Source organism: Notechis scutatus, chromosome 2 (genome assembly GCF_049901735.1).
Source record: "Notechis scutatus isolate UNSWTSFEM ecotype Mainland chromosome 2, rNotScu1.2, whole genome shotgun sequence".
Taxonomy (NCBI): domain Eukaryota; kingdom Metazoa; phylum Chordata; class Lepidosauria; order Squamata; family Elapidae; genus Notechis; species Notechis scutatus.
The window spans coordinates 147,937,085-147,952,073 of record NC_142010.1 but is presented as its reverse complement, the minus strand read 5'-3'; the positions used below and the strand labels follow the sequence as shown (position 1 = coordinate 147,952,073).

At 39.8% G+C, this 14,989-nt stretch overlaps 1 pseudogene across 1 annotated transcript in view; it reads right to left on the bottom strand.

Moving 5' to 3' along the window:
- LOC113416096 (LIM/homeobox protein LMX-1.2-like) overlaps positions 1-14,740 on the bottom strand; it is a 75,088-nt pseudogene extending 60,348 nt beyond the window's left edge. Inside the window, exons 1-2 of the transcript XR_015747389.1 lie at positions 14,650-14,740; positions 14,315-14,501 (exon numbers count right to left, since the gene is read on the bottom strand). The product of XR_015747389.1 is annotated as an LIM/homeobox protein LMX-1.2-like (transcript). The remainder of the gene's footprint in view (positions 1-14,314; positions 14,502-14,649) is intronic.
- Between the last annotated feature and the right edge of the window lie 249 nt (positions 14,741-14,989).

Genomic DNA, 14,989 nt, shown 5'->3' with positions numbered 1-14,989 from the left:
AGTGCAGATTTAAGAGCTGTGGTGGCGCAATGGTTAGAGTGCAGTACTGCAGGCTATTTCTGCTGCAGCCAGTTGACTGCAATCTGGCAGTTTAAATCTCACCAGGCTCAAGCTTGACTCAGCTTTCCAATCCTTCCGGGGTGGGTAAAATGAGGACCCGGATTGATGGGGGCAATAGGCTGACTCTGTAAACTGCTTAGAGAGGATTGTAAAAGCACTGTGAAGCAGTATATAAGTCTAAGTGTTATTGCTATTGCTATTTTCCCATATTTATTTGAAATATTGCTATTGCTTAAATTGCTTGATCTGTTGAGAAACAGATTTATCTTGGCTGATATGGATTCTGAAATATCCAGAAAAGTAGCCAGATTTTGCGTAATTACTATTTCTATTAGTCTAGAAAAATTCAGAACCTTTGTTGCAACCGTTTGTTTCCTACATCATATATAAAGACTACGCAGGTATCTCCATTTGCTTTTACCAAAACATGTATGTCCAGCTCAACCATATAATAAGAGGTATGTTATTTGTTCTTGCACAGTCCAGCAACCCTTCATGTTCTTTCATACCGGTGAAACCCAACACATACTTTAAAAAAATAATAATAATTAGCCATATTCTTTTCCCATTATCAACAGATTTCAATGCTGCATCACTGTGCTATATATCTTCCTCCATTTTAACTTGTTTTATTTCCCTTCCTTTTTCTTTATCCTTTGCTTGCTATTGCTTGGAACTTGCATTGTTTTTGTTATTTAATCTCTAATCTTACACACAGCTCAGTACAATTTATAATGTGGAAAAAAGTAAGAGGGAGAGGGGGGAGATGTGTGTTTTGTGTGTGTGTGTGTGTGTTTTCTCCCCTGGCCCTGCTTTCATACTACAAAAATGCAGGCTCTTCCAGTGAAGGTGGATGCAAGAGACAGGGCATAAAAAAATAATTATGCTTCATTAACTATGGAATTTGCTTCTGCATCTCATAGTGTTGTCCACCTATTTACGTGGCCTTGAAAGAAGAATACCGAACACTCTAGGCACAGAGGCTATCTGCTCTCTCATTCTCATAGTCAATTTTTGGGGTAGTGCTGTCTTGTACGTTCAGGTCTCTGGCAACAATTATTGTATATTTGCCAACTCAAGTGTTATTTTTATATTCTTTTTTTTTTCAATTCCAGATTTTAGGCTATACTGTGATTTTATAGCTGCTAGGACAGCATCCCAGGAAGTAGGCAATTCCTCAGATTGTTCCCTTGGGCACCAGAAGAAGTAGTGCCAACTTCATAAGAGGAGTCTCCGGTCCTGTCTCTCTTCTAGTGACTGGATGCTTCTTTTACACCACCCCAAAAAACTGATGTGGGAAAGACCCAGAGGCAGAAATTGGGAAGGGGGAAATGCTAACAGAGCTGTAGATCTTTTTGTGAATGGTCCCCTATACGCTGCCATGACCCTCATGCTGGGGGGAAATTAAACTACTTCTGAAACTGATATACAATACTTCTGTGTTTATAAGAGTAAGGTAACCAAAACGGCAGTAATGATAATTATAGATGTTTTGCTCCTCTGACTCTTTCAGCTCTACAGTATGAAGGTAAGCCCAGCATGGCACTGCGTGTGATGAAAACTGGTTATCTGCCAGTTATTGGAGAGCAAGTCAGTTTTTATGTTTGGACAGGCCAACCTAGTTTGTTTCATTCATTCATTTGCATCTAGTGGAATGAGACATCTTCTCCTATTTTATTTACTTAAATGGTACAAGTTCCCTTGGGAGAATACTGAGAAAGTTATCTTTTCAGGCAGAGTTCACAAGGGCACAGATCAATAAAGTCCAAACTATGCACCACTTGCCTCCCTGAAATATAACTGGAGAGATTTCCATCCTTTAGGAAATGAACATCTAAGTATTAGACTCGCCACATGGAGGGCCATCATCAAGAAACCCTTTGATGGCCAGCAGAGATGGCCTGCGGTGTCTAATAAGAATAGATAAATTTGCATCAGGGAACTGAGGAAGTCCCCAGAAAATATAATAAAAGACATCTGTTAATTAATACAAAGCAACAACTACACCAACTCATTTTAGTGAAGAATTCAGAAACATTTACAGAGGGAGGTGGTGTAAAATGGCTTCTGCAGTAGAATTCAACAGTCCCAAAGCTGCTTTTTCAAGAAGCAACTTTGACTTTCTGGTTTTTCTTTGAAGATGTTTTGCCAAACATCTTTAAAGAAAAACCAGAAAGTCCAGTTGCCTCTTGAAAAAGCAGCTTTGGGACAACCATGACCTGGATGACTGAGAATCTTCATAGACATTTAGAAATAGAATAACCCAACCCGCTACTTAGGCAGGAATCTCTACAGAATTCAAAAGACAGCCTATCTTAGTTAATGTATCCCCTCTATCTTTCAAGTTCTCTAAAACCTTCTCTAAACATTGTGTTGTCTGGGTATTTAATTTGCTTAACAATACAAATTACATTCTTAATTTCCCCCCCTTTTTTCCAACCATTGATAAAACAACTCCCATCTTTGATAATATTCTACATCCTCTTTCTGTTTAATTTTCAATGTCAAGCTATCCATTTCTGCACAATCTAGTATCTTCTTGACTATTTCTTCATCTCGTGGTATATCTTCACTTTTCCAGTACTGTGCAAAAATAATCCTCATTGCTCTTAAGACATATTAAATACATACTTTTCTTGTATGTTTTTTCTGATATTATACCTAATAAAAGCAATTCAGTTTTTAAATCTACATGTTTTCCTCAAAACAGATATCCATGGGTTCTAAAGGGTTTGACTGTGGCAAATCTGTGACCGGGCCCAATCAAAATGCAGCCCTTGATGCCTTCAGAATCCTCTCTAGCAGCCTCCCCATCCAGTATATCTCGATCTTTCTTCAAATCTACAGTCCTAACCTCAGTCCAGGATTTAAATTTGTCCCACGACACCCTCTGCCTTTTCTTTCATTGCCATCGCTGACCTGTCTTCAATTTATGACGTATTAAAATGCCCAGGTTCTTTCCCGTAAAGCTCTTTTAAATGTAGAGGTAATGAAAGCCCTGTTTGTGTCTTCTTACATCTCTCTTTCTCTCTTGTGACCTCTGGCTATGCATCAGGAGGAAGTGGGCAAATGCTGGTATTTTTATTACCCCAGTCCCGATCTGCTGCCAAGGCTTTGCGTCATTCCTCCGGGAGGAGGCTGTGCTCTCTCTTCTGAAAAGGAAGATAAGCCTGGACAGTTAAAAGAGAACTGTTCAAGGAGCCTGCCAAGAGTCAGAGAACTCTCCTGAGTAATGTCCAATGTTTTCCCCAAAACTTCTCAGAAGACCGGTGTGCTGTCTCTGCATTTCCTTTCTCATCAGGCCTTTTGCCAATGGAGGGCCCTGGATCTCTCCTTTCAAAACAATGTACCGTATCATCCTTCGGAAGATGGATGGCAGATCCACACATTATTCTGTTTCAGGGGTTCATGGGATAGATTTAACCCCAGTCCAGATTCAGTACTAATGCCATTTACTGTTACACGTACTGAAAATCAAAAGAACCTATTCACGTTTTCAAGGAACCGTCAGAGTAACCGTGGCTCAAAGTCAGTAAAAGGACAGACCAATGGAGAGATTTCTCAGTGTTGCCCTCTAACCTATGAATTCCTTTCTGAGAGATAAAATGACTAATTTCTCTTGTGGCTGCTTCTTAACAGGTTTTTAAAAAATCCCCCTGTTGCTTAATGGCATGGTGAATTTTTTTTATTGTCTCTAATTTATTTATTTTATTTAAAATAGCTTATATTTAATCTGATTTTAATTAATGTTTTGTGTTTAAGATCATGGGAAGATTATGCCTTCAAAGAGTAAGACGTGGATTAAAAAGAAACCCAATAAATAGCCAAGAGTTCTGAACTCCCGCCATGCCCATTCATAGCTGGCATGCAAGGCTTGTATTATGTATTAAATATACGCACATTCCCACCCTTTGTCTGAAAAACTCAAACAGAAAAAAGTCTCATGTTTTTCCTCATAGCAAGCCTGGCAATAAAATTAGGCAGATGTAGGCAACCTGTAGTCAGGTGTTCTAGACCGGAGATGCCAAACTTGCGTCGTCACAGCAGTGTCATGTGATGTATCTGGACTTTTCCCCTCTTCACTAAACCAGGTGCGGGCGTGGCCAGTGCGTGACGCATCCGGCCTGAAGGCCGCGAGTTTGACAGCCCTGTTCCAAACGATAAATCCAAGTACCATCAGCCATGACTGATTACACCATATGGGAATTAGTTTTCAAAATATCTGGAGAAAATCGTGTTGCTTGATTCTGGGTCAAGGTAAGGATAAGTTGACCCCTTCCCCCCAAAAAACCCTATTGCTTGAACAGAGTTTTATATCTACAGTAGGTCTCTCTATTCAGTATTCTAATTATTAGAGGACAAACTAGTTTCAATACAGGTAATCCTCGACTTACAGCAATTCATTTAGTGACTGTTTGAAGTTGCAACAGCGCTGAAAAAAGTGACTTATGCCCATTTTCACACTCACTTTGATCATGTGACCATGGGGATGTTGCAACGTCCCCATGGTCCCGTAATCAAAATTCAGATGCTGTGGCAACTGACACATGCAGGTAGTCCTTGACTTACGCCCACAGTTGAGCCCAGGAAGGAAAAAAAACAAGCATGGGGAGGGGGCACACACACACCCCACGCTACATTTTGGGGCCTTCTGGGGCTCAGGGAAACCTCCTGCGGGCCGTTTTTGCTCCCAGAAGGCTTCCCCGAGGCCCGGAAAGGCAAAAAATGGAGTGTGGGGGGGTGCTGCGCCCCCTCACCTGCAATTTTTTTTGCCTTCCTGGGCCTCAGGGAAGCCTCCTGGGCGAAGCAGTAAGTAAGCGAGGGGAATCCCGGCACAGCTGATGATAGGAACAGCTGATCATTGGGAGAGGAAAAAAAAAAAGAAATACCTTAAGGAGTGACTGGGTGGGGAACAATGAAGTCAGCGATGTCGAGCATGCACGCAATGTTGCGCATGCACGATAAGGACTGACCGGGTGGGGAGGGGAAGGGCGGGTGCAGAGGGGCGGGGGCCAGCCAGGGGCACGATTTGCCAGTTCTCTGAACTGTGCAGAACTGGTCCGAACCAGTAGAATCCCACCCCTTGGTTTGCTCCATTTTACAGCCTTTCCTGCCACAGCTGTTAAGTGAATTAAGTGTTGATAAGTTAGTAACCTGGTTGTGAAGGGAATCTGGCTTCCCCATTGACTTTGCTTGTCAGAAGGTCGCAAAAGGGGATCACATGACCCTGGGACACCGCAACCATCATACATGTGAACCGGTTGCCAAGGGTCTGAGTTTTGATCACATGATTTTGGGGAGGCTGCAAAGGTTGTAATAATGGTCATAAGTCACTCTTCTCAGTGCCGTTGTAACTTCGAACGGTCACTAAACAAAGTGCTGTAAGTCGAGGACTACCTATATTTGTGATATTTACAGTCTCTTGGGATCATGTGATCACAGTTATGACCTTCTGACGAGCAAAGTCAACCAGGGAACCAGATTCACTTAACAAGCATATTACTAATTTAACAACTGCAGTGATAACAACTTAACAACGGTGTCGAGAAGGGTTGTGAAATGAAGCAAAATTCACTTCATAAATATCTCACTTAGCAACATAAATTTTGGGCTCAGTTGTGGTCCTAAGTTGAGGACCACCTGTATTGTTAACTAACAGTGTTACAGCTTTGAGCTCTGCATAAATGTAGCTGAAGGGCTACATCAGTCCAGAATTTCACTTATAGTCAGTCCCCTTCTAATATTAATTCTGATGGGAGAAGCCAGGATCAGTGAAACATCTCTTCAAGATAACTCTTGTTTTTAAGAGTGATCGTGTTTCTTTTTATCCACATTCTCCCTTTAGTCATAACCATGTTATGCTCCATCATTAACTTGGCCATGTATAGTTCAGTAAAAAGCAAGATAATTATAATAAACCATTAAGAACCACCTTAAGAAAACAAGGAGCTTTAAAGTTGCCCATCATCAACCATCAAGTTAGGTAGCAGATGGAGTAGGGATTCACGTCTTCATCACCATTTAAAGCATATGACATCAACATCTTCAAAATCTGTATGCATCTCATTATTTCATGAACATTTTGAAGATTTGGTATATATACAGTTGAGCCTTCTTAAGCGTGACGCTGACGTTAGCTACAGTACGTTACCTGGGGACGGTGCGATCAGCAATTCAATTTATCTGAAATATGGCAGGGTGGAGAGAAGGTTGTTTCAGAGCTGCATCATCATTCCTAACTTTTTGCTATCTAATTCAGAGTTGAATCAGGCTAACCTAAAGTCTCTTCTACGGCTACCAGCCTTTGATATAATTAGAAATCTGGGCTACATTATGCATCATCTCTCCCAGTCAAAGCTTATCTGGGGGAAAGTCCAGTGGAAGAGACTGGACTTACTTCTAGGTGGACATAAAGACTGATGCAGCTTTTGCAGGGCATTTCCTAACTTCAGACAGACTCTTGTTTCTTCTGAATTGACCCCAAGTTTTCTCACCTCATTTTTGTCCTTTTGCTAAAGGATACAAAGGATTCTGGATCACATTATTACTATTTAGTATTGATTACCCCCTCTCCACTTCATCACTTTTACAACTTCAAAACAATAGTGGCAGATTGAGACAAACTTTATTTCTTTGCATTTGACAGGACTTGGGTTAGAATCCTCATAGAGAGGGGGCAATTCATAAGAGCTCAATGCTCCAACATTTTCATAAATGCCCTAGATAGAAGGAGTGCTCATCCAATGTACAGAAATGCACTTCAGTGGCAAGAATTTAGGTAAGGGAAGCCAGATACATAGGCAGCCTCTGCATTGGGAGCAATACTCGTAAGAGGAATCCAGATGTCCATAGAATATAGATTAAATATAAATATGCTTCAGCTTCCAAAACACCCAATGCAATCTTCGGTTGCATCATCAGAGGTATGGTGTTGTGATTCCGGCATGTGTTAGTTCTGCTCTGTGCTGCATTGGTCAGACTGCAATACTATAGTTCTAATTGTCACTATATAAGAAGGATGTAGAAGCACTGGAAGAAATGCAAAGAAGAGCGACAAAGATGGCGAGAGTATTGGAGAGGATATTGGAGATTCTTCCAAAGAAGAATGGTTAAAGGAACTATGCATGTTTATCCTAAAGAAGAGGAGGGTAAGGGGAAGAAGGTCCAGTTTTTTTCCACCACAGTGCTTGAAAGTATGGTAGGATAAGAATTAATAGGCAGAAAATTTTCAAAAAGACATTTTGTTAAGGTATTGATTTAATAGCTGACCAGCTGTTGTAAGGCTGCTGAAAATGCTGATGCAATGAGAATGAGTCAGCAGGGTGTTGCTTTAAGATTGAGGATGGATCTCACAAGATTTTACCACTTTAAGAAGCTGTATATATATAAATGAGGCCATGAGAGGGCGTATCTCTCTCTCTCCTTGTGTTCTGTCTCCATTGTAATCCTCAGCGCAGAGTAATGAAGACTGATTGCTTGCCAGGTATTTGCCTACCAGGTATATGTATGTATATAGCTGTCTTGTATATAAACCACTGTTAAATGACAAAGCCTCTGTGTGCTGTGTTTTGCTCCAGGGTTGTCTCACAATAGTAGTCATGCTGCAAACATTCTGACACATTTAAGCCTGAAATCAGAGGAAATTTCCTGTCATGGGTGCTCCTTTTTTACAGGTTTTCAAGCAAATGTTGGACAACCATTTATCTGGAATGGTATGAAAACATGTGTGTATGTGTGGTTGAACTAGAAGATCCCTTTCAGCTTTATGATACTTTAATGATTCTATGATTCAGTTCTTGTCGTCTTGTGGGAGCATTAGGAGATAGCCCAGCATTACAGTTTGAAGATCATCTATGCCAATTGCTGAAGAAGCTCAGTCATCCAGGTAGAGTTTTCTGGAACTTGAGTCATGGCAACTGGGCTCCCCCCTCCTTTTTTTTATTTGAAACATTTTGCTGCTTATCCAAGTAGCTTCTTCAATATGAGCAAGTTGGTTAGGGGGACCCTATGTGTCAGTCAGCAAGATAAGTCAGTCACATGATTGATAAATGATAACTTCTAGGCTGATTTCAATGAGAACTATAGGTGTGCCTTGCTCAATTCAATCTTTTATTATGGTCACGGACTAGAATTAAACATTAAAACATTCAAGCAAAACAGAGCAAGGCATGATAGTGTATTACAATTAAGGGGGGGGATCATTGAGGGCTGATCAAAATCTGCCTAATTTTACAGACAGTAGAACAGAATTTAGCTATGTTCAAAGAAACTGTGTCATACTGATCTCATAGTAACAGTTGTCCATGGAGGAGCTATAAAATGTGTTCATGAATCCTTATAGAAGGTACAATATAACTGTACACGAGCTGTAGTTTCAATGACCCCTTGTTCACAAGACAATCTCAGCTCATATGGGACTTTTTTTGTCCCTCCAGAACCGCTATGGGGAAAACATTACAAGAGCCTCGGTGGCGCAGTGGTTAGAGTGCAGTACTGCAAGCTACTTCTGCTGCAGCCAGCTGACTGCAATTTGGCAGATCGAATCTCACCAGGCTCAAGGCTGACTCAGCCTTCCATCCTTCCAAGGTGGGTAAAATGAGAACCTAAATTGTTGGGGGCAATAGGCTGACTCTGTAAACCGCTTAGAGACAGCTGTAAAGCACTATAAAGCGGTATATAAGTCTAAGTGCTATTGCTATTGCTATTACAATGTGCTAGAGTTAGTGCCCTCTGAAATTTAGAGACAGTTATATAAGTCTCTTCTTCCTGGTTTGTGAACACGGCCTTACTGCAGACCAGACAGATAACATGCCTTGTGGAACATATGCAACCCCTGCAGTCGGTGTACTCCCATTAAGCGTGAAGCTCGATGATCAAAGCTCTTGATGTTGGGAGATAGCAACCTCCCACCTCTTCTCCTCCAGCCTTGTACTTTCAGGATCAGCAACAGAATATAATGGCTCTGGGGTGTTGGTTAATCATTTCAAAACATGTTCAGGGTGAGCAATTACTGCAGGCTCTTTTCCAGCTTATCACTGGAAAGTGTTGAAGGAAATACCTTCAGGGTGGTGGATGCTCTCTGCAGCCCATTGGTTTTTGAAGTTGCAACCTAAAAGCCCTCTATTAAGAGCCCATAATAATGTAGTTGAGAAAGTGGAGGCATGTTTGCAAAACCATCTACCATACGGTTTGATCCGCCTCACTGGCTGGCAAAGGACTGTGAGAGGAGGACCGAGGGAGGAACGTTTATTTAATTATTCTCAACCAGTTTTTCTAGACAGTAAATAAAGAAGGAAGGTCCTTGCCCTTAGGAGCATGCAACACAAGCTTAGTCTCAACAGTGTTGATGGGAAGACAGGAAAGGGAGGCGGGGTGAAGGGATAGGCAAGAAGAAGGAACGTACACATGCTTATTGGCATTCTTTGGGTTCAAGGAGGGTGCACCAAATGTTCAGGGCAAACATCCAGGGCTATCCTCAGCAGGAAAATCTCTGAAGGCAGCTGGCTGGATTAGCATAATTTTAAAGTACGCAAACGAAACGAGGCACATTGCCACCTGAAGAGGGAAAATCCAGGTTGACATGCTAAGTTTGAAGGGGACACCCTGAAAGGCCATAAAATATGGACACTAATAATGCTTAATTGCACAACTGTTTCTGTGAATGTGTATTAAGGACTTAATGAAAAAGTGGGTTTGATTACTAGAGGACAAGTGAGTAAGGCCAATAGGTGACATCAGAGTAGAGCAGTGATGGCTAACCTTTCCGTCCTCGTGTGCCAAAAGTGCGCACATGCGTGCCAACACCCATCAGGCAATGCACGCAGGGGGCCCACGCCTTTGCGCATACACGCACAACCCCACACACACTGAGCATTTCTGCACATGTGCATGTAACCCCCCTGTGCACCCTGCGCCTTTCTGTGCATGCATGTGCATCTCCTGTGCGCCCCCCCGCCCATATGTATGGCAGCTACTTGGTGATCAGCTGGTGGGCGGGTGGCAGGCGCACATGTGCAGTGGACCTGCTCCAGGGCGATGGCTCGCGTGTTGGCGAAGATGGCTCTGCGTGCCACTTCCGGCATGTGTGCCATAGGTTCACCATCACAGGAGTAGAGCAAATCCATGCAGGAATGGATATGATTAAAAAAAAAAGTAACTTCAAGGGGTCTGCCAATGATACGTGTATATCCTGGTATTGGCTTTCTGTATTCAGAAAAATGAACCTTCTTCTATGTCCTTGAAAGTTATTTCACGTATGTACTCATACAGATTTCTGAAAAATGCACCAACAAAATAATTATTTGACCCACTTAGAATTTTTTTTAATATTAGATTTTAAAACTGAGAAAGCTGGATTTTGCAATCTTCACATCTTAAGGTCAATTGACATAGAACTATCTGTTAATAGGCACTTATTCTACATTATTTATTTTTATTGTAATCTGGTTTTGCAGTTAGGACACCCACACTTTGCATCTAGTCAATGGAAATCTTAACACAACTGATCTTTAAGATGTCTAATAATTTCAAGCGTACATATTTAATATTACTGTCAATACTTTTTCTGCATTCTTCTCTAAATTGTGCTGTTCAGATGGGTTTCTTTTTATCCACTGCACAGATAAATTGATGTATTTATTTACAGATAAAGCAATTCAATTTACAATATCACTGAACAAACTGCTAGCACAGTTAATGAAAACGAACATGGAACAGTTGGTAGAAAATGAATTTAGATATGGGAAATGCAAAGTTTCCATATCTAACAATAAAGATCTGTGAGTCAAAACAAAAATGAATATTTGCAAATATTTGATATGTATGGAAATGCCTGACTTCCACACACAACTTTTGAATGATAACATTTTAAATTAAAAAGAAAAACTTTGTGTGCATATAGAATATACAGCTTCATCACAAAATAGACAGTTAATAAACTTTAGCTCTGATGATGTCCAGCATGGTTTGACATCAATCATGAGTTAATATTATTGCATATTCCCTATGAAATCCTGTTAAACATTAGTTGCCATTATGTGTCACTGTTACATGGGATTGATTTCATGCCAAAACTGAGCTGCTAATCACCACCATAATGTCAAATGCAAAGAACAGGAACACTCTCTGAGTTCAAAACACTAGAGAGTTTATTATTGCTACCTGTATCCTGTACAAAAAATGGATTAACTGGTCAGTGCTAAATTGGTGCTAGATAAGGGTCAACAGAATTGACAGGGGACTGGAGTTAGGTCTCTTATGGGAGCCCAAAGATTCCAAACTGATGATATGTTTAATTCTGCCTTATAGCTCAGCCTGCTCATCTTTTATATATTACTTATTAAATAATCCAACCTTATTCACTATCATGAAATGTCAAATATGGTGATCAGTTAATTACCATATATAAAACACAACAGCTGAGCAACATTTATACACGATATATGTTCTGAGAATATCAAGTATTAGTTTTTACAAAGAATGCTGATAATCAGATCATTTTTATTCTAAATAGTGTCATCTTGGATTAACTCTAGACTTATTTATTCTACTTCAGAATTTTATAAGTTAACACCACTTTAAGCTTTTTAGGGCAGGCTATTACAAAAGAAATCACATCTTCTTTGTACTCTCTCTCTCTTTCTTTTTCTTTTGATGTGAGTAGAGAAACTTGGCATTTAATATCACCAAAGAACAGAGAACACATGAAAAATGATAAAAGTATACATTTTGCATACATTGCTATACCAGGAGTAAACTTGTATAATCCTCTGCAACTGGCTGTAATAAAGCAGCTAGTGTTCTATTTCTAACTGGGAGCTGAACAGTATATAAATAAAAATAATTACTATTTTCTTCCTGTCTATTTATTACTTTCAGAAGGAAAAGATTTACATGGGTGTGAAAGGAACTTTAATGCCGTCCAACCAATTCTTGTTTCCTTAATTAGCTCAGGTATTTAGAGCCATGTTTGCAAGGTAGACATAAGTCTGAGACATTGGCAAAATTAAAAGCAGCTGGAGGAGAGGGTGATTTGTGAAAAATGGGAAGCTGCTGGTAGGGAAAAGGTTAAACTTCTCTTTTCATCTGCACTTTTCTAATGTAAATTACGGAGTAAATGTAATGTAGGCACACACAGACACCACTGGACATCTTTTTCTGGAAAAGAGACAAAAGCCTGAGGAATTCATGTCAGGGATGTAGTAAGTTGTTTTAGTCGAATGAGAAGAAACTTGAATTTTAAAATAATTGCGAAGTGGTTGGGAATCTGAGGCAAAGAATCTAGTTAAATTAGCTTTAGGAAAACATAATACATTGTGAAACAGTTTTTTTCTCATTCACAAAAGATGTTGGTTGTGATTCAAAGATAAGTCAACAATATAATATTTCTATTATTATGAGATCAGATATTGTTTTAAAAGCCTTTCAACTATGCAGACATATTTTCTATTATCAACACAATTGTGATTGGGAAAAAAGTCCTCTAAAAGAGTGTTTCCCAAAAATGGACATATTACTCCAAGTTGGGTAAAAGCAATTTTTCTTTAGGTAATGATGCATGAGCCTATTATGCAATCACAACAGAGGTATTTAAACTGACTTAAGGAGTTGAACTTACATTGGGTAAAAGGACTCTCTGATAAGCAGCTTTGGGTAATGAAGGAAAAAGATTGGGAAGCACTGATCTAAACTAGGTACTTAAACCTAATCCATGTATTTAGTAATCAGCAAAGAATTGCACAGCCAGTTTAATGTAGTGGTTAAGGTATCAGACTGCAAACTGGAAGACTGCTGAGTTCTAGTTCAGTTGTAGGCATGAATCCAGCTGGGTGACCTAGGCCAGCCCCTCTCTCTTAGCCCTAAGAAGGGGACAATGGCAAAGCACTTCTGAAATCTTGCCAACAAAACTGCAGGAATTTGTCTAGCAGTTGCTAGAAATGTCAGGAAGGAAGGAAGGAAGGAAGGAAGGAAGGAAGGAAGGAAGGAAGGAAGGAAGGAAGGAAGGAAGGAAGGAAGGAAGGAAGGAAGGAAGGAAACAAAACCCCAAAACCAGTTTGGTTTGGAGCAACCCTCAAATTGGTTCTCACTTATCCAGGAGAGTGTTTTCCAGAAGAGGAAATATTTAATACTTCCTTTATGGGAAAGATGTTTCTTAAGCATCATGCTTTCAAGCCAATAATAATAAATGAAATTAATAAGATATATGCATGTAGGTCTCTCTTTTTTTGCACTTTCTTTATAATTTCCTAATTTCAGATATTTTTATCTCACAGAAAAAATAACCCTTAATATTTTGTCTGATATTATTTTTTGCTCCTAATTCTAGCCTCTAGCTGCTTAGATACCAAATGTGCTATTTTAACAACTACTGCCTTCATACTCACTGTAGTGGCATTGCATTACTGATTTGAGATCCCCACATTACATTCTATCAATAACTAAGGCAGTCCTGTTCACTTGCCAAAAAGTTCTTTGAAATCAAACTTCAACACAGAAGAATAAATTAGCACAAAATAAGCTAACACTCATAATATATTCTTGCCTCAAAACTGGGCTTTCCTGTTTGCACAATTCAGATTTAGTTTGTCACTGAAAGCTAGTACACAGCTTTCATTAAATTCCATCTAAGAATGGATTTCAACACACTGTTAACAATCTGTCCACATAGCAGTAAACTCATTCATTAGAAGCCTTCATGCCTTAGAGAACTACGGTCCTTAGATAAGAAAAGATTGTACAAAAACGAACACTATATCATACATAACAGGTCAAAAAGATGCCAGAATCACTCAGATTTCCACCAACAGTATGTCATTGTACAAACATTCAAATTTGACCAAAGGGACCAAATGGTTTTTACATCTCCAATTTTTACTTGTCCAATCTGTGGCCAGCAATAAGCTGCTCTGTTCACCTGTGACATTACAACTGCAGGCATAACAGCTCATGACACCACAACCTCTCCAAGTTTCTGTTATGACATCAAATAGCTATTTACTGCTAATGTAAATTGAAAATTGTTCATCTGATATTGGTGACAACTGAAGTCAACTTGCAAACCTGTCAGTTCACTTCTAAGTAAGTATGTATGTGTAGAGGTAGATAGATGGATACACACCCACATGTATTCATATATAAATACATCCCTTCACAATCATCTTTGAAAACAGCCTGACTTTTTTTCTCAATTGGTGAATTTCTTACAAAGACAAATGCACAAGTGAATCAATCAGATAGTCAAAGTTCCAGCACTTACTTTTCATAGTCATGCTTGCAGTAGAGCTGCCTGTTACGACAATAGCATGTGCCTGAGAGAGGCTGGAGGCAAGCAGCACACTTCACACAGCCTTCATGCCAGGAGCGCTCGTTCACCCGCAGCAGGAAGCGATCTGAGATTGGAGTGTTGCAACCAGCGCAAACCTCCCGCATTTTCGATTCTGAGCCTAATGGGAGAAAAAAAAAGATGATCGTTGACAATCTCATCAGACTTATATATGAGCAAATACATTCCACAAAGTTCAAGGTGAAAATCTGGGGTACAGCACAGGGGCAGGGAACTGTAGTCCCCCCCAAAAGGTCTTTATAGTATACCCATTAGCATGATTGAATATTGAAATGTGTGAAGGGGACAATTTTCTATCTTTGAATTGGGAATGTTACCATGATTACCATGTGATCCCATGATTGCCTTCTAAGAATCACGTGCCACTGAAGTCTATAGGATTTACTTCTACTATGTACAGGATTGCAATCAGGTGACTTATAAAAAACATTCAGGTGCCAAAGACTCAAAGAACAAGTCCCAAGGACTCACCCGTATCCTGCAAGTAAATTATATGTAACTGCAAGTAAATTTGTGCAATTCTATTTTATTTGCATGGCATGGATTAGACTTTTTAAAACTTTTGATGATTTGATCTTGTAAAGTATG